We start from the raw sequence: 20,922 nt of genomic DNA, 5'->3' as shown, positions 1-20,922 counted from the left end.
GACATGGGTAACTTACACATGTGTGATGGTATGGGGGTGTATTAGTGCCCAAGACATGGGTTAGTTACACATGTGTGATGGTATGGGGGTGTATTAGTGAACAAGACATGGGTAACTTACACATGTGTGATGGTATGGGGGTGTATTAGTGAACAAGAAATGACTAACTTACACATGTGTGATGGTATGGGGGTGTATTAGTGAACAAGACATGGGTAACTTACACATGTGTGATGGTATGGGGGTGTATTAGTGAACAAGACATGGGTAACTTACACATGTGTGATGGTAATGGGGGTGTATTAGTGAACAAGACATGGGTAACTTACACATGTGTGATGGTATGGGGGTGTATTAGTGAACAAGAAATGACTAACTTACACATGTGTGATGGTATGGGGGTGTATTAGTGAACAAGACATGACTAACTTACACATGTGTGATGGTATGGGGGTGTATTAGTGAACAAGACATGGGTAACTTACACATGTGTGATGGTATGGGGGTGTATTAGTGAACAAGAAATGACTAACTTACACATGTGTGATGGTATGGGGGTGTATTAGTGAACAAGACATGGCTAACTTACACATGTGTGATGGTATGGGGGTGTATTAGTGCCCAAGACATGGGTAACTTACACATGTGTGATGGTATGGGGGTGTATTAGTGAACAAGACATGGGTAACTTACACATGTGTGATGGTATGGGGGTGTATTAGTGAACAAGACATGACTAACTTACACATGTGTGATGGCTATGGGGGTGTATTAGTGAACAAGACATGGACTAACTTACACATGTGTGATGGTATGGGGGTGTATTAGTGAACAAAACATGGGTAACTTACACATGTGTGATGGTATGGGGGTGTATTAGTGAACAAGACATGGGTAACTTACACATGTGTGATGGTATGGGGGTGTATTAGTGAACAAGACATGGGTAACTTACACATGTGTGATGGTATGGGGGTGCATTAGTGAACAAGACATGACTAACTTACACATGTGTGATGGTATGGGGGTGTATTAGTGAACAAGACATGACTAACTTACACATGTGTGATGGTATGGGGGTGTATTAGTGAACAAGACATGACTAACTTACACATGTGTGATGGTATGGGGGTGTATTAGTGAACAAGACATGGGTTAGTTACACATGTGTGATGGTATGGGGGTGTATTAGTGAACAAGACATGACTAACTTACACATGTGTGATGGTATGGGGGGTGTATTAGTGAACAAGACATGACTAACTTACACATGTGTGATGGTATGGGGGTGTATTAGTGAACAAGACATGGGTAACTTACACATGTGTGATGGTAATGGGGGTGTATTAGTGAACAAGACATGGGTAACTTACACATGTGTGATGGTATGGGGGTGCATTAGTGGCCAAGGCATGGGTAACTTACACATGTGTGATGGTATGGGGGTGTATTAGTGCCCAAGACATGGGTTAGTTACACATGTGTGATGGTATGGGGGTGTATTAGTGAACAAGACATGGGTAACTTACACATGTGTGATGGTATGGGGGTGTATTAGTGAACAAGACATGACTAACTTACACATGTGTGATGGTATGGGGGTGTATTAGTGAACAAGACATGACTAACTTACACATGTGTGATGGTATGGGGGTGTATTAGTGAACAAGACATGGGTAACTTACACATGTGTGATGGTATGGGGGTGTATTAGTGAACAAGACATGGGTAACTTACACATGTGTGATGGTATGGGGGTGTATTAGTGAACAAGACATGGGTAACTTACACATGTGTGATGGTATGGGGGTGCATTAGTGAACAAGACATGACTAACTTACACATGTGTGATGGTATGGGGGTGTATTAGTGAACAAGACATGACTAACTTACACATGTGTGATGGTATGGGGGTGTATTAGTGAACAAGACATGACTAACTTACACATGTGTGATGGTATGGGGGTGTATTAGTGAACAAGACATGGGTTAGTTACACATGTGTGATGGTATGGGGGTGTATTAGTGAACAAGACATGACTAACTTACACATGTGTGATGGTATGGGGGTGTATTAGTGAACAAGACATGACTAACTTACACATGTGTGATGGTATGGGGGTGTATTAGTGAACAAGACATGACTAACTTACACATGTGTGATGGTATGGGGGTGTATTAGTGAACAAGACATGACTAACTTACACATGTGTGATGGTATGGGGGTGTATTAGTGAACAAGACATGACTAACTTACACATGTGTGATGGTATGGGGGTGTATTAGTGAACAAGACATGGGTAACTTACACATCTGTGATGGTATGGGGGTGTATTAGTGAACAAGACATGACTAACTTACACATGTGTGATGGTATGGGGGTGTATTAGTGAACAAGACATGACTAACTTACACATGTGTGATGGTATGGGGGTGTATTAGTGAACAAGACATGACTAACTTACACATGTGTGATGGTATGGGGGTGTATTAGTGAACAAGACATGACTAACTTACACATGTGTGATGGTATGGGGGTGTATTAGTGAACAAGACATGACTAACTTACACATGTGTGATGGTATGGGGGTGTATTAGTGAACAAGACATGACTAACTTACACATGTGTGATGGTATGGGGGTGTATTAGTGAACAAGACATGACTAACTTACACATGTGTGATGGTATGGGGGTGTATTAGTGAACAAGACATGACTAACTTACACATGTGTGATGGTATGGGGGTGTATTAGTGAACAAGACATGACTAACTTACACATGTGTGATGGTATGGGGGTGTATTAGTGCACAAGACATGGGTAACTTACACATGTGTGATGGTATGGGGGTGTGTATTAGTGAACAAGACATGGGTAACTTACACATGTGTGATGGTATGGGGGTGCTATTAGTGCCCAAGGCATGACTAACTTACACATCTGTGATGGTATGGGGGTGTATTAGTGAACAAGACATGGGTAACTTACACATGTGTGATGGTATGGGGGTGTATTAGTGAACAAGACATGACTAACTTACACATGTGTGATGGTATGGGGGTGTATTAGTGAACAAGACATGGGTAACTTACACATGTGTGATGGTATGGGGGTGTATTAGTGAACAAGACATGACTAACTTACACATGTGTGATGGTATGGGGGTGTATTAGTGAACAAGACATGGGTAACTTACACATGTGTGATGGTATGGGGGTGTATTAGTGAACAAGACATGGGTAACTTACACATGTGTGATGGTATGGGGGTGTATTAGTGAACAAGACATGGGTAACTTACACATGTGTGATGGTAATGGGGGTGTATTAGTGAACAAGACATGACTAACTTACACATGTGTGATGGTATGGGGGTGTATTAGTGAACAAGACATGACTAACTTACACATGTGTGATGGTATGGGGGTGTATTAGTGAACAAGACATGGGTAACTTACACATGTGTGATGGTATGGGGGTGTATTAGTGAACAAGACATGGGTAACTTACACATGTGTGATGGTATGGGGTGCATTAGTGGCCAAGCATGGTAACTTACACATGTGTGATGGTATGGGGGTGTATTAGTGCCCAAGACATGGGTTACTTACACATGTGTGATGGTATGGGGGTGTATTAGTGAACAAGACATGGGTAACTTACACATGTGTGATGGTATGGGGGTGTATTAGTGAACAAGACATGACTAACTTACACATGTGTGATGGTATGGGGGTGTATTAGTGAACAAGACATGACTAACTTACACATGTGTGATGGTATGGGGGTGTATTAGTGAACAAGACATGGTAACTTACACATGTGTGATGGTATGGGGGTGTATTAGTGAACAAGACATGGGTAACTTACACATGTGTGATGGTATGGGGGTGTATTAGTGAACAAGACATGGGTAACTTACACATGTGTGATGGTATGGGGGTGCTATTAGTGAACAAGACATGACTAACTTACACATGTGTGATGGTATGGGGGTGTATTAGTGAACAAGACATGACTAACTTACACATGTGTGATGGTATGGGGGTGTATTAGTGAACAAGACATGACTAACTTACACATGTGTGATGGTATGGGGGTGTATTAGTGAACAAGACATGACTAACTTACACATGTGTGATGGTATGGGGGTGTATTAGTGAACAAGACATGACTAACTTACACATGTGTGATGGTATGGGGGTGTATTAGTGAACAAGACATGACTAACTTACACATGTGTGATGGTATGGGGGTGTATTAGTGAACAAGACATGACTAACTTACACATGTGTGATGGTATGGGGGTGTATTAGTGAACAAGACATGACTAACTTACACATGTGTGATGGTATGGGGGTGTATTAGTGAACAAGACATGACTAACTTACACATGTGTGATGGTATGGGGGTGTATTAGTGAACAAGACATGACTAACTTACACATGTGTGATGGTATGGGGGTGTATTAGTGAACAAGACATGGGTAACTTACACATCTGTGATGGTATGGGGGTGTATTAGTGAACAAGACATGACTAACTTACACATGTGTGATGGTATGGGGGTGTATTAGTGAACAAGACATGACTAACTTACACATGTGTGATGGTATGGGGGTGTATTAGTGAACAAGACATGACTAACTTACACATGTGTGATGGTATGGGGGTGTATTAGTGAACAAGACATGACTAACTTACACATGTGTGATGGTATGGGGGTGTATTAGTGAACAAGACATGACTAACTTACACATGTGTGATGGTATGGGGGTGTATTAGTGAACAAGACATGACTAACTTACACATGTGTGATGGTATGGGGGTGTATTAGTGAACAAGACATGACTAACTTACACATGTGTGATGGTATGGGGGTGTATTAGTGAACAAGACATGACTAACTTACACATGTGTGATGGTATGGGGGTGTATTAGTGAACAAGACATGACTAACTTACACATGTGTGATGGTATGGGGGTGTATTAGTGAACAAGACATGACTAACTTACACATGTGTGATGGTATGGGGTGTATTAGTGAACAAGACATGACTAACTTACACATGTGTGATGGTATGGGGGTGTATTAGTGCCCAAGGCATGGGCTAACTTACACATCTGTGATGGTATGGGGGTGTATTAGTGAACAAGACATGGGTAACTTACACATGTGTGATGGTATGGGGGTGTATTAGTGAACAAGACATGACTAACTTACACATGTGTGATGGTATGGGGGTGTATTAGTGAACAAGACATGGGTAACTTACACATGTGTGATGGTATGGGGGTGTATTAGTGAACAAGACATGACTAACTTACACATGTGTGATGGTATGGGGGTGTATTAGTGAACAAGACATGGGTAACTTACACATGTGTGATGGTATGGGGGGTGTATTAGTGAACAAGACATGACTAACTTACACATGTGTGATGGTATGGGGGTGTATTAGTGAACAAGACATGGGTAACTTACACATGTGTGATGGTATGGGGGTGTATTAGTGAACAAGACATGGGTAACTTACACATGTGTGATGGTATGGGGGTGTATTAGTGAACAAGACATGACTAACTTACACATGTGTGATGGTATGGGGGTGTATTAGTGAACAAGGACATGGGTAACTTACACATGTGTGATGGTATGGGGGTGTATTAGTGAACAAGACATGACTAACTTACACATGTGTGATGGTATGGGGGTGTATTAGTGAACAAGACATGGGTAACTTACACATGCTGTGCTGGTATGGGGGTGTATTAGTGAACAAGACATGACTAACTTACACATGTGTGATGGTATGGGGGTGTATTAGTGAACAAGACATGGGTAACTTACACATGTGTGATGGTATGGGGGTGTATTAGTGAACAAGACATGACTAACTTACACATGTGTGATGGTATGGGGGTGTATTAGTGAACAAGACATGGGTAACTTACACATGTGTGATGGTAATGGGGGTGTATTAGTGAACAAGACATGACTAACTTACACATGTGTGATGGTATGGGGGTGTATTAGTGAACAAGACATGGGTAACTTACACATGTGTGATGGTATGGGGGTGTATTAGTGAACAAGACATGACTAACTTACACATGTGTGATGGTATGGGGGTGTATTAGTGAACAAGACATGGGTAACTTACACATGTGTGATGGTATGGGGGTGTATTAGTGAACAAGACATGGGTAACTTACACATGTGTGATGGTATGGGGGGTGTATTAGTGAACAAGACATGGGTAACTTACACATGTGTGATGGTATGGGGGTGTATTAGTGAACAAGACATGACTAACTTACACATGTGTGATGGTATGGGGGTGTATTAGTGAACAAGACATGGGTAACTTACACATGTGTGATGGTATGGGGGTGTATTAGTGAACAAGACATGACTAACTTACACATGTGTGATGGTATGGGGGTGTATTAGTGAACAAGACATGGGTTAGTTACACATGTGTGATGGTATGGGGGTGTATTAGTGAACAAGACATGACTAACTTACACATGTGTGATGGTATGGGGGTGTATTAGTGAACAAGACATGGGTAACTTACACATGTGTGATGGTATGGGGGTGTATTAGTGAACAAGACATGACTAACTTACACATGTGTGATGGTATGGGGGTGTATTAGTGAACAAGACATGACTAACTTACACATGTGTGATGGTATGGGGGTGTATTAGTGAACAAGACATGGGTAACTTACACATGTGTGATGGTATGGGGGTGTATTAGTGAACAAGACATGACTAACTTACACATGTGTGATGGTATGGGGGTGTATTAGTGAACAAGACATGGGTAACTTACACATGTGTGATGGTATGGGGGTGTATTAGTGAACAAGACATGACTAACTTACACATGTGTGATGGTATGGGGGTGTATTAGTGAACAAGACATGGGTAACTTACACATCTGTGCTGGTATGGGGGTGTATTAGTGAACAAGACATGACTAACTTACACATGTGTGATGGTATGGGGGTGTATTAGTGAACAAGACATGGGTAACTTACACATCTGTGCTGGTATGGGGGTGTATTAGTGAACAAGACATGACTAACTTACACATGTGTGATGGTATGGGGGTGTATTAGTGAACAAGACATGACTAACTTACACATGTGTGATGGTATGGGGGTGTATTAGTGAACAAGACATGGGTAACTTACACATGTGTGATGGTATGGGGGTGTATTAGTGAACAAGACATGACTAACTTACACATGTGTGATGGTATGGGGGTGTATTAGTGAACAAGACATGGGTAACTTACACATCTGTGCTGGTATGGGGGTGTATTAGTGAACAAGACATGACTAACTTACACATGTGTGATGGTATGGGGGTGTATTAGTGAACAAGACATGGGTAACTTACACATCTGTGCTGGTATGGGGGTGTATTAGTGAACAAGACATGACTAACTTACACATGTGTGATGGTATGGGGGTGTATTAGTGAACAAGACATGGGTAACTTACACATGTGTGATGGTATGGGGGTGTATTAGTGAACAAGACATGACTAACTTACACATGTGTGATGGTATGGGGGTGTATTAGTGAACAAGACATGACTAACTTACACATGTGTGATGGTATGGGGGTGTATTAGTGAACAAGACATGGGTAACTTACACATGTGTGATGGTATGGGGGTGTATTAGTGAACAAGACATGACTAACTTACACATGTGTGATGGTATGGGGGTGTATTAGTGAACAAGACATGACTAACTTACACATGTGTGATGGTATGGGGGTGTATTAGTGAACAAGACATGACTAACTTACACATGTGTGATGGTATGGGGGTGTATTAGTGAACAAGACATGACTAACTTACACATGTGTGATGGTATGGGGGTGTATTAGTGAACAAGACATGGGTAACTTACACATCGTGTGCTGGTATGGGGGTGTATTAGTGAACAAGACATGACTAACTTACACATGTGTGATGGTATGGGGGTGTATTAGTGAACAAGACATGGGTAACTTACACATGTGTGATGGTATGGGGGTGTATTAGTGAACAAGACATGACTAACTTACACATGTGTGATGGTATGGGGGTGTATTAGTGAACAAGACATGGGTAACTTACACATGTGTGATGGTTAATGGGGGTGTATTAGTGAACAAGACATGGGTAACTTACACATCTGTGCTGGTATGGGGGTGTATTAGTGAACAAGACATGACTAACTTACACATGTGTGATGGTATGGGGGTGTATTAGTGAACAAGACATGGGTAACTTACACATCTGTGCTGGTAAGGGGGTGTATTAGTGAACAAGACATGACTAACTTACACATGTGTGATGGTATGGGGGTGTATTAGTGAACAAGACATGGGTAACTTACACATGTGTGATGGTATGGGGGTGTATTAGTGAACAAGACATGGGTAACTTACACATGTGTGATGGTATGGGGGTGTATTAGTGAACAAGACATGACTAACTTACACATGTGTGATGGTATGGGGGTGTATTAGTGAACAAGACATGGGTAACTTACACATGTGTGATGGTATGGGGGTGTATTAGTGAACAAGACATGGGTAACTTACACATGTGTGATGGTATGGGGGTGTATTAGTGAACAAGACATGACTAACTTACACATGTGTGATGGTATGGGGGTGTATTAGTGAACAAGACATGACTAACTTACACATGTGTGATGGGTATGGGGGTGTATTAGTGAACAAGACATGGTAACTTACACATGTGTGATGGTATGGGGGTGTATTAGTGAACAAGACATGGTAACTTACACATGTGTGATGGTATGGGGGTGTATTAGTGAACAAGACATGGGTAACTTACACATGTGTGATGGTATGGGGGTGTATTAGTGAACAAGACATGACTAACTTACACATGTGTGATGGTATGGGGGTGTATTAGTGAACAAGACATGACTAACTTACACATGTGTGATGGTATGGGGGTGTATTAGTGAACAAGACATGACTAACTTACACATGTGTGATGGTATGGGGGTGTATTAGTGAACAAGACATGGGTAACTTACACATGTGTGATGGTATGGGGGTGTATTAGTGAACAAGACATGGACTAACTTACACATGTGTGATGGTATGGGGGTGTATTAGTGAACAAGACATGGACTAACTTACACATGTGTGATGGTATGGGGGTGTATTAGTGAACAAGACATGGGTAACTTACACATGTGTGATGGTATGGGGGTGTATTAGTGAACAAGACATGGGTAACTTACACAATGTGTGATGGTATGGGGGGTGTATTAGTGAACAAGACATGGGTAACTTACACATGTGTGATGGTATGGGGGTGTATTAGTGAACAAGACATGGGTCTAACTTACACATGTGTGATGGTATGGGGGTGTATTAGTGAACAAGACATGACTAACTTACACATGTGTGATGGTATGGGGGTGTATTAGTGAACAAGACATGGGTAACTTACACATGTGTGATGGTATGGGGGTGTATTAGTGAACAAGACATGACTAACTTACACATGTGTGATGGTATGGGGGTGTATTAGTGAACAAGACATGACTAACTTACACATGTGTGATGGTATGGGGGTGTATTAGTGAACAAGACATGGCTAACTTACACATGTGTGATGGTATGGGGGTGTATTAGTGAACAAGACATGGGTAACTTACACATGTGTGATGGTATGGGGGTGTATTAGTGAACAAGACATGGTAACTTACACATGTGTGATGGTATGGGGGTGTATTAGTGAACAAGACATGGGTAACTTACACATGTGTGATGGTATGGGGGTGTATTAGTGAACAAGACATGACTAACTTACACATGTGTGATGGTATGGGGGTGTATTAGTGAACAAGACATGACTAACTTACACATGTGTGATGGTATGGGGGTGTATTAGTGAACAAGACATGACTAACTTACACATGTGTGATGGTATGGGGGTGTATTAGTGAACAAGACATGGGTAAGCTTACACATGTGTGATGGTATGGGGGTGTATTACGTGAACAAGACATGACTAACTTACACATGTGTGATGGTATGGGGGTTGTATTAGTGAACAAGACATGACTAACTTACACATGTGTGATGGTATGGGGTGTATTAGTGAACAAGACATGACTAACTTACACATGTGTGATGGTATGGGGGTGTATTAGTGAACAAGACATGACTAACTTACACATGTGTGATGGTATGGGGGTGTATTAGTGAACAAGACATGACTAACTTACACATGTGTGATGGTATGGGGGTGTATTAGTGAACAAGACATGACTAACTTACACATTGTGTGATGGTATGGGGGTGTATTAGTGAACAAGACATGACTAACTTACACATGTGTGATGGTATGGGGGTGTATTAGTGAACAAGACATGACTAACTTACACATGTGTGATGGTATGGGGGTGTATTAGTGAACAAGACATGACTAACTTACACATGTGTGATGGTATGGGGGTGTATTAGTGAACAAGACATGACTAACTTACACATGTGTGATGGTATGGGGGTGTATTAGTGAACAAGACATGACTAACTTACACATGTGTGATGGTATGGGGGTGTATTAGTGAACAAGACATGGGTAACTTACACATGTGTGATGGTTATGGGGGTGTATTAGTGAACAAGACATGACTAACTTACACATGTGTGATGGTATGGGGGTGTATTAGTGAACAAGACATGGGCTAACTTACACATGTGTGATGGTATGGGGGTGTATTAGTGAACAAGACATGACTAACTTACACATGTGTGATGGTATGGGGGTGTATTAGTGAACAAGACATGGGTAACTTACACATGCTGTGATGGTATGGGGGTGTATTAGTGAACAAGACATGACTAACTTACACATGTGTGATGGTATGGGGGTGTATTAGTGAACAAGGACATGGGTAACTTACACATGCTGTGATGGTATGGGGGTGTATTAGTGAACAAGACATGACTAACTTACACATGTGTGATGGTATGGGGGTGTATTAGTGAACAAGACATGGCTAACTTACACATGTGTGATGGTATGGGGGTGTATTAGTGAACAAGACATGACTAACTTACACATGTGTGATGGTATGGGGGGTGTATTAGTGAACAAGACATGACTAACTTACACATGTGTGATGGTATGGGGGTGTATTAGTGAACAAGACATGACTAACTTACACATGTGTGATGGTAATGGGGGTGTATTACGTGAACAAGACATGGGTAACTTACACATCTGTGATGGTAATGGGGGTGTATTAGTGAACAAGACATGACTAACTTACACATGTGTGATGGTATGGGGGTGTATTAGTGAACAAGACATGGGTAACTTACACATGTGTGATGGTATGGGGGTGTATTAGTGAACAAGACATGACTAACTTACACATGTGTGATGGTATGGGGGGTGTATTAGTGAACAAGACATGGGTAACTTACACATGTGTGATGGTATGGGGGTGTATTAGTGAACAAGACATGGTAACTTACACATCTGTGCTGGTATGGGGGTGTATTAGTGAAACAAGACATGACTAACTTACACATGTGTGATGGTATGGGGGGTGTATTAGTGAAACAAGTGTGTGATGGTATGGGGGTGTATTAGTGAACAAGACATGGGTAACTTACACATCTGTGCTGGTATGGGGGTGTATTAGTGAACAAGACATGACTAACTTACACATGTGTGATGGTATGGGGGTGTATTAGTGAACAAGACATGGGTAACTTACACATCTGTGCTGGTATGGGGGTGTATTAGTGAACAAGACATGACTAACTTACACATGTGTGATGGTATGGGGGTGTATTAGTGAACAAGACATGGGTAACTTACACATGTGTGATGGTATGGGGGTGTATTAGTGAACAAGACATGGGTAACTTACACATGTGTGATGGTATGGGGGTGTATTAGTGAACAAGACATGACTAACTTACACATGTGTGATGGTATGGGGGTGTATTAGTGAACAAGACATGGGTAACTTACACATGTGTGATGGTATGGGGGTGTATTAGTGAACAAGACATGGGTAACTTACACATGTGTGATGGTATGGGGGTGTATTAGTGAACAAGACATGACTAACTTACACATGTGTGATGGTATGGGGGTGTATTAGTGAACAAGACATGACTAACTTACACATGTGTGATGGTATGGGGGTGTATTAGTGAACAAGACATGGGTAACTTACACATGTGTGATGGTATGGGGGTGTATTAGTGAACAAGACATGGGTAACTTACACATGTGTGATGGTATGGGGGTGTATTAGTGAACAAGACATGGGTAACTTACACGTGTGATGGTATGGGGGTGCATTAGTGAACAAGACATGACTAACTTACACATGTGTGATGGTATGGGGGTGTATTAGTGAACAAGACATGACTAACTTACACATGTGTGATGGTATGGGGGTGTATTAGCGAACAAGACATGACTAACTTACACATGTGTGATGGTATGGGGGTGTATTAGTGAACAAGACATGGGTTAGTTACACATGTGTGATGGTATGGGGGTGTATTAGTGAACAAGACATGACTAACTTACACATGTGTGATGGTATGGGGGTGTATTAGTGAACAAGACATGACTAACTTACACATGTGTGATGGTATGGGGGTGTATTAGTGAACAAGACATGGGTAACTTACACATGTGTGATGGTATGGGGGTGTATTAGTGAACAAGACATGGGTAACTTACACATGTGTGATGGTATGGGGGTGCATTAGTGGCCAAGGCATGGGTAACTTACACATGTGTGATGGTATGGGGGTGTATTAGTGCCCAAGACATGGGTTAGTTACACATGTGTGATGGTATGGGGGTGTATTAGTGAACAAGACATGGGTAACTTACACATGTGTGATGGTATGGGGGTGTATTAGTGAACAAAACATGACTAACTTACACATGTGCGATGGTATGGGGGTGTATTAGTGAACAAGACATGACTAACTTACACATGTGTGATGGTATGGGGGTGTATTAGTGAACAAGACATGACTAACTTACACATGTGTGATGGTATGGGGGTGTATTAGTGAACAAGACATGGGTAACTTACACATGTGTGATGGTATGGGGGTGTATTAGTGAACAAGACATGGGTAACTTACACATGTGTGATGGTATGGGGGTGTATTAGTGAACAAGACATGGGTAACTTACACATGTGTGATGGTATGGGGGTGCATTAGTGAACAAGACATGACTAACTTACACATGTGTGATGGTATGGAGGTGTATTAGTGAACAAGACATGACTAACTTACACATGTGTGATGGTATGGGGGTGTATTAGTGAACAAGACATGACTAACTTACACATGTGTGATGGTATGGGGGTGTATTAGTGAACAAGACATGGGTTAGTTACACATGTGTGATGGTATGGGGGTGTATTAGTGAACAAGACATGACTAACTTACACATGTGTGATGGTATGGGGGTGTATTAGTGAACAAGACATGACTAACTTACACATGTGTGATGGTATGGGGGTGTATTAGTGAACAAGACATGACTAACTTACACATGTGTGATGGTATGGGGGTGTATTAGTGAACAAGACATGACTAACTTACACATGTGTGATGGTATGGGGGTGTATTAGTGAACAAGACATGACTAACTTACACATGTGTGATGGTATGGGGGTGTATTAGTGAACAAGACATGACTAACTTACACATGTGTGATGGTATGGGGGTGTATTAGTGAACAAGACATGACTAACTTACACATGTGTGATGGTATGGGGGTGTATTAGTGAACAAGACATGACTAACTTACACATGTGTGATGGTATGGGGGTGTATTAGTGAACAAGACATGACTAACTTACACATGTGTGATGGTATGGGGGTGTATTAGTGAACAAGACATGACTAACTTACACATGTGTGATGGTATGGGGGTGTATTAGTGCCCAAGGCATGGGTAACTTACACATGTGTGATGGTATGGGGGTGTATTAGTGAACAAGACATGGGTAACTTACACATGTGTGATGGTATGGGGGTGCATTAGTGCCCAAGGCATGACTAACTTACACATCTGTGATGGTATGGGGGTGTATTAGTGAACAAGACATGGGTAACTTACACATGTGTGATGGTATGGGGGTGTATTAGTGAACAAGACATGACTAACTTACACATGTGTGATGGTATGGGGGTGTATTAGTGAACAAGACATGGGTAACTTACACATGTGTGATGGTATGGGGGTGTATTAGTGAACAAGACATGGGTAACTTACACATGTGTGATGGTATGGGGGTGTATTAGTGAACAAGACATGGGTAACTTACACATGTGTGATGGTATGGGGGTGTATTAGTGAACAAGACATGACTAACTTACACATGTGTGATGGTATGGGGGTGTATTAGTGAACAAGACATGGGTAACTTACACATGTGTGATGGTATGGGGGTGTATTAGTGAACAAGACATGGGTAACTTACACATGTGTGATGGTATGGGGGTGTATTAGTGAACAAGACATGACTAACTTACACATGTGTGATGGTATGGGGGTGTATTAGTGAACAAGACATGACTAACTTACACATGTGTGATGGTATGGGGGTGTATTAGTGAACAAGACATGACTAACTTACACATGTGTGATGGTATGGGGGTGTATTAGTGAACAAGACATGACTAACTTACACATGTGTGATGGTATGGGGGTGTATTAGTGAACAAGACATGACTAACTTACACATGTGTGATGGTATGGGGGTGTATTAGTGAACAAGACATGACTAACTTACACATGTGTGATGGTATGGGGGTGTATTAGTGAACAAGACATGGGTAACTTACACATCTGTGATGGTATGGGGGTGTATTAGTGAACAAGACATGACTAACTTACACATGTGTGATGGTATGGGGGTGTATTAGTGAACAAGACATGACTAACTTACACATGTGTGATGGTATGGGGGTGTATTAGTGAACAAGACATGACTAACTTACACATGTGTGATGGTATGGGGGTGTATTAGTGAACAAGACATGACTAACTTACACATGTGTGATGGTATGGGGGTGTATTAGTGAACAAGACATGACTAACTTACACATGTGTGATGGTATGGGGGTGTATTAGTGAACAAGACATGACTAACTTACACATGTGTGATGGTATGGGGGTGTATTAGTGAACAAGACATGACTAACTTACACATGTGTGATGGTATGGGGGTGTATTAGTGAACAAGACATGACTAACTTACACATGTGTGATGGTATGGGGGTGTATTAGTGAACAAGACATGACTAACTTACACATGTGTGATGGTATGGGGGTGTATTAGTGCCCAAGGCATGGGTAACTTACACATGTGTGATGGTATGGGGGTGTATTAGTGAACAAGACATGGGTAACTTACACATGTGTGATGGTATGGGGGTGCATTAGTGCCCAATGCATGACTAACTTACACATGTGTGATGGTATGGGGGTGTATTAGTGAACAAGACATGGGTAACTTACACATGTGTGATGGTATGGGGGTGTATTAGTGAACAAGACATGACTAACTTACACATGTGTGATGGTATGGGGGTGTATTAGTGAACAAGACATGGGTAACTTACACATGTGTGATGGTATGGGGGTGTATTAGTGAACAAGACATGACTAACTTACACATGTGTGATGGTATGGGGGTGTATTAGTGAACAAGACATGGGTAACTTACACATGTGTGATGGTATGGGGGTGTATTAGTGAACAAGACATGGGTAACTTACACATGTGTGATGGTATGGGGGTGTATTAGTGAACAAGACATGGGTAACTTACACATGTGTGATGGTATGGGGGTGTATTAGTGAACAAGACATGGGTAACTTACACATGTGTGATGGTATGGGGGTGTATTAGTGAACAAGACATGACTAACTTACACATGTGTGATGGTATGGGGGTGTATTAGTGAACAAGACATGGGTAACTTACACATGTGTGATGGTATGGGGGTGTATTAGTGAACAAGACATGACTAACTTACACATGTGTGATGGTATGGGGGTGTATTAGTGAACAAGACATGGGTAACTTACACATCTGTGCTGGTATGGGGGTGTATTAGTGAACAAGACATGACTAACTTACACATGTGTGATGGTATGGGGGTGTATTAGTGAACAAGACATGGGTAACTTACACATGTGTGATGGTATGGGGGTGTATTAGTGAACAAGACATGGGTAACTTACACATCTGTGCTGGTATGGGGGTGTATTAGTGAACAAGACATGACTAACTTACACATGTGTGATGGTATGGGGGTGTATTAGTGAACAAGACATGGGTAACTTACACATGTGTGATGGTATGGGGGTGTATTAGTGAACAAGACATGACTAACTTACACATGTGTGATGGTATGGGGGTGTATTAGTGAACAAGACATGGGTAACTTACACATGTGTGATGGTATGGGGGTGTATTAGTGAACAAGACATGGGTAACTTACACATGTGTGATGGTATGGGGGTGTATTAGTGAACAAGACATGGGTAACTTACACATGTGTGATGGTATGGGGGTGTATTAGTGAACAAGACATGACTAACTTACACATGTGTGATGGTATGGGGGTGTATTAGTGAACAAGACATGGGTAACTTACACATGTGTGATGGTATGGGGGTGTATTAGTGAACAAGACATGACTAACTTACACATGTGTGATGGTATGGGGGTGTATTAGTGAACAAGACATGGGTAACTTACACATGTGTGATGGTATGGGGGTGTATTAGTGAACAAGACATGACTAACTTACACATGTGTGATGGTATGGGGGTGTATTAGTGAACAAGACATGGGTAACTTACACATGTGTGATGGTATGGGGGTGTATTAGTGAACAAGACATGACTAACTTACACATGTGTGATGGTATGGGGGTGTATTAGTGAACAAGACATGGGTAACTTACACATGTGTGATGGTATGGGGGTGTATTAGTGAACAAGACATGGGTAACTTACACATGTGTGATGGTATGGGGGTGTATTAGTGAACAAGACATGGGTAACTTACACATGTGTGATGGTATGGGGGTGTATTAATGAACAAGACATGGGTAACTTACACATGTGTGATGGTATGGGGGTGTATTAGTGAACAAGACATGACTAACTTACACATGTGTGATGGTATGGGGGTGTATTAGTGAACAAGACATGGGTAACTTACACATGTGTGATGGTATGGGGGTGTATTAGTGAACAAGACATGACTAACTTACACATGTGTGATGGTATGGGGGTGTATTAGTGAACAAGACATGGGTAACTTACACATCTGTGCTGGTATGGGGGTGTATTAGTGAACAAGACATGACTAACTTACACATGTGTGATGGTATGGGGGTGTATTAGTGAACAAGACATGGGTAACTTACACATGTGTGATGGTATGGGGGTGTATTAGTGAACAAGACATGACTAACTTACACATGTGTGATGGTATGGGGGTGTATTAGTGAACAAGACATGGGTAACTTACACATCTGTGCTGGTATGGGGGTGTATTAGTGAACAAGACATGACTAACTTACACATGTGTGATGGTATGGGGGTGTATTAGTGAACAAGACATGACTAACTTACACATGTGTGATGGTATGGGGGTGTATTAGTGAACAAGACATGACTAACTTACACATGTGTGATGGTATGGGGGTGTATTAGTGAACAAGACATGACTAACTTACACATGTGTGATGGTATGGGGGTGTATTAGTGAACAAGACATGACTAACTTACACATGTGTGATGGTATGGGGGTGTATTAGTGAACAAGACATGGGTAACTTACACATGTGTGATGGTATGGGGGTGTATTAGTGAACAAGACATGGGTAACTTACACATGTGTGATGGTATGGGGGTGTATTAGTGAACAAGACATGACTAACTTACACATGTGTGATGGTATGGGGGTGTATTAGTGAACAAGACATGGGTAACTTACACATGTGTGATGGTATGGGGGTGTATTAGTGAACAAGACATGACTAACTTACACATGTGTGATGGTATGGGGGTGTATTAGTGAACAAGACATGGGTAACTTACACATCTGTGCTGGTATGGGGGTGTATTAGTGAACAAGACATGACTAACTTACACATGTGTGATGGTATGGGGGTGTATTAGTGAACAAGACATGACTAACTTACACATGTGTGATGGTATGGGGGTGTATTAGTGAACAAGACATGGGTAACTTACACATGTGTGATGGTATGGGGGTGTATTAGTGAACAAGACATGACTAACTTACACATGTGTGATGGTATGGGGGTGTATTAGTGAACAAGACATGGGTAACTTACACATCTGTGCTGGTATGGGGGTGTATTAGTGAACAAGACATGACTAACTTACACATGTGTGATGGTATGGGGGTGTATTAGTGAACAAGACATGGGTAACTTACACATGTGTGATGGTATGGGGGTGTATTAGTGAACAAGACATGGGTAACTTACACATGTGTGATGGTATGGGGGTGTATTAGTGAACAAGACATGGGTAACTTACACATGTGTGATGGTATGGGGGTGTATTAGTGAACAAGACATGGGTAACTTACACATGTGTGATGGTATGGGGGTGTATTAGTGAACAAGACATGGGTAACTTACACATGTGTGATGGTATGGGGGTGTATTAGTGAACAAGACATGGGTAACTTACACATGTGTGATGGTATGGGGGTGTATTAGTGCCCAAGACATGGGTAACTTACACATGTGTGATGGTATGGGGGTGTATTAGTGAACAAGACATGGGTAACTTACACATGTGTGATGGTATGGGGGTGTATTAGTGAACAAGACATGGGTAACTTACACATGTGTGATGGTATGGGGGTGTATTAGTGAACAAGACATGGGTAACTTACACATGTGTGATGGTATGGGGGTGTATTAGTGAACAAGACATGACTAACTTACACATCTGTGCTGGTATGGGGGTGTATTAGTGAACAAGACATGGGTAACTTACACATGTGTGATGGTATGGGGGTGTATTAGTGAACAAGACATGGGTAACTTACACATGTGTGATGGTATGGGGGTGTATTAGTGAACAAGACATGGGTAACTTACACATGTGTGATGGTATGGGGGTGTATTAGTGAACAAGACATGGGTAACTTACACATGTGTGATGGTATGGGGGTGTATTAGTGAACAAGACATGACTAACTTACACATGTGTGATGGTATGGGGGTGTATTAGTGAACAAGACATGGGTAACTTACACATGTGTGATGGAATGGGGGTGCATTAGTGCCCAAGGCATGGGTAACTTACACATCTGTGAAGGCACCATTAATGCTGAAAGGTACATAGAAGTTTTGGAGCAACATATGTTGTCATCCAAGCAACGTTATCATGGACGCCCCTGCTTATTTCAGCAAGACAACGCCAAGCCACGTGTTACAAGCGCGTGACTTTGTAGTACAAGAGTGTGGGTACTAGACTGGCCTGAAGCCTAAAATACCACAACAGAGACCACGGACTGTTGAACAACTTAAGCTGTACATCAAGCAAGAATGGCAAAGAATTCCACTTCAAAAACGTGTCTCCTCAGTTCCCAAACCTTTACTGAGTGTTGTTCAAAGGAAAGGCCATGTAACACACTGGTAAAAATACATGTTTTGCCATGTGTTGCTGCCATTAAATTCAAAGTTAATGATTATTTGCAAAAAAATTAAAAGTTTGTCATTGTGAACATGAAATATGTTGTCTTTGTAGTCTATTCAACTGAATAGAAGTTGGAAATGATTTGCAAATCATTGTATTCTGTTTATATTTACCATTTACACAAGGTTTGTAAATAACACGAACAAAATCTGCGGTTTACAGTCCGGTGCGGCTAATAAATGTAACATTTTGTGGGTGTGGCATCAAAATAGGAGTGCACTCCACAGCCTGGAAAACAGGGTATGTTGTGTTCAAGTGGGCGCTTTTATTTTGAGAAGCCGCACGACACCTCATTTATTTCCCCTCCCACGCCATTTTCACGGTTGCGTTTTTGCAGTAAAAAACGATAAGGAAGACCAATGTTGCTCTCTTCAAAAAGTGTTGAAATAAACCTCCTTTTGGTCAATTCCACCTGAAAGGTGAGGAGATAACGTGCAGGACTGCAGAACAGCAGGACTGCAGAACAGCAGGACTGCAGGACAGCAGGACTGCAGGAGCAAAGGGACAGCAGGACAGCAGGACTGCAGGACAGCAAGACAGCAGGACTGCAGAACAGCAGGACTGCAGAACAGCAGGACTGCAGGACAGCAGGACTGCAGAACAGCAGGACTGCAGGAGCAAAGGGACAGCAGGACAGCAGGACTGCAGGACAGCAAGACAGCAGGACTGCAGAACAGCAGGACTGCAGAACAGCAGGACTGCAGGACAGCAGGACTGCAGAACAGCAGGACTGCAGGAGCAAAGGGACAGCAGGACAGCAGGACTGCAGGACTGCAGAACAGCAGGACTGCAGAACAGCAGGACTGCAGAACAGCAGGACTGCAGAACAGCAGGACTGCAGTACTGCAGGACAGCAGAAGCACCACACTGCACGTCTGCAAAACAGCAGGACTGCAGGACTGCAGGACAGCAGGACAGCAGGACTGCAGAACAGCAGGACTGCAGTACTGCAGGACAGCAGGACAGCAGAAGCACCACACTGCACGTCTGCAGAACAGCAGGACTGCAGGACTGCAGGACAGCAGGACAGCAGGACTGCAGAACAGCAGGACTGCAGGACAGCAGGACAGCAGGACTGCAGGACTGCAGGAGCAAAGGGACAGC

Source organism: Nerophis ophidion, linkage group LG21, assembly GCF_033978795.1.
Source record: "Nerophis ophidion isolate RoL-2023_Sa linkage group LG21, RoL_Noph_v1.0, whole genome shotgun sequence".
NCBI classification, from domain to species: domain Eukaryota; kingdom Metazoa; phylum Chordata; class Actinopteri; order Syngnathiformes; family Syngnathidae; genus Nerophis; species Nerophis ophidion.
The sequence above is the reverse complement of the archived record's forward strand: the minus strand, read 5'-3'. Positions refer to the sequence as shown.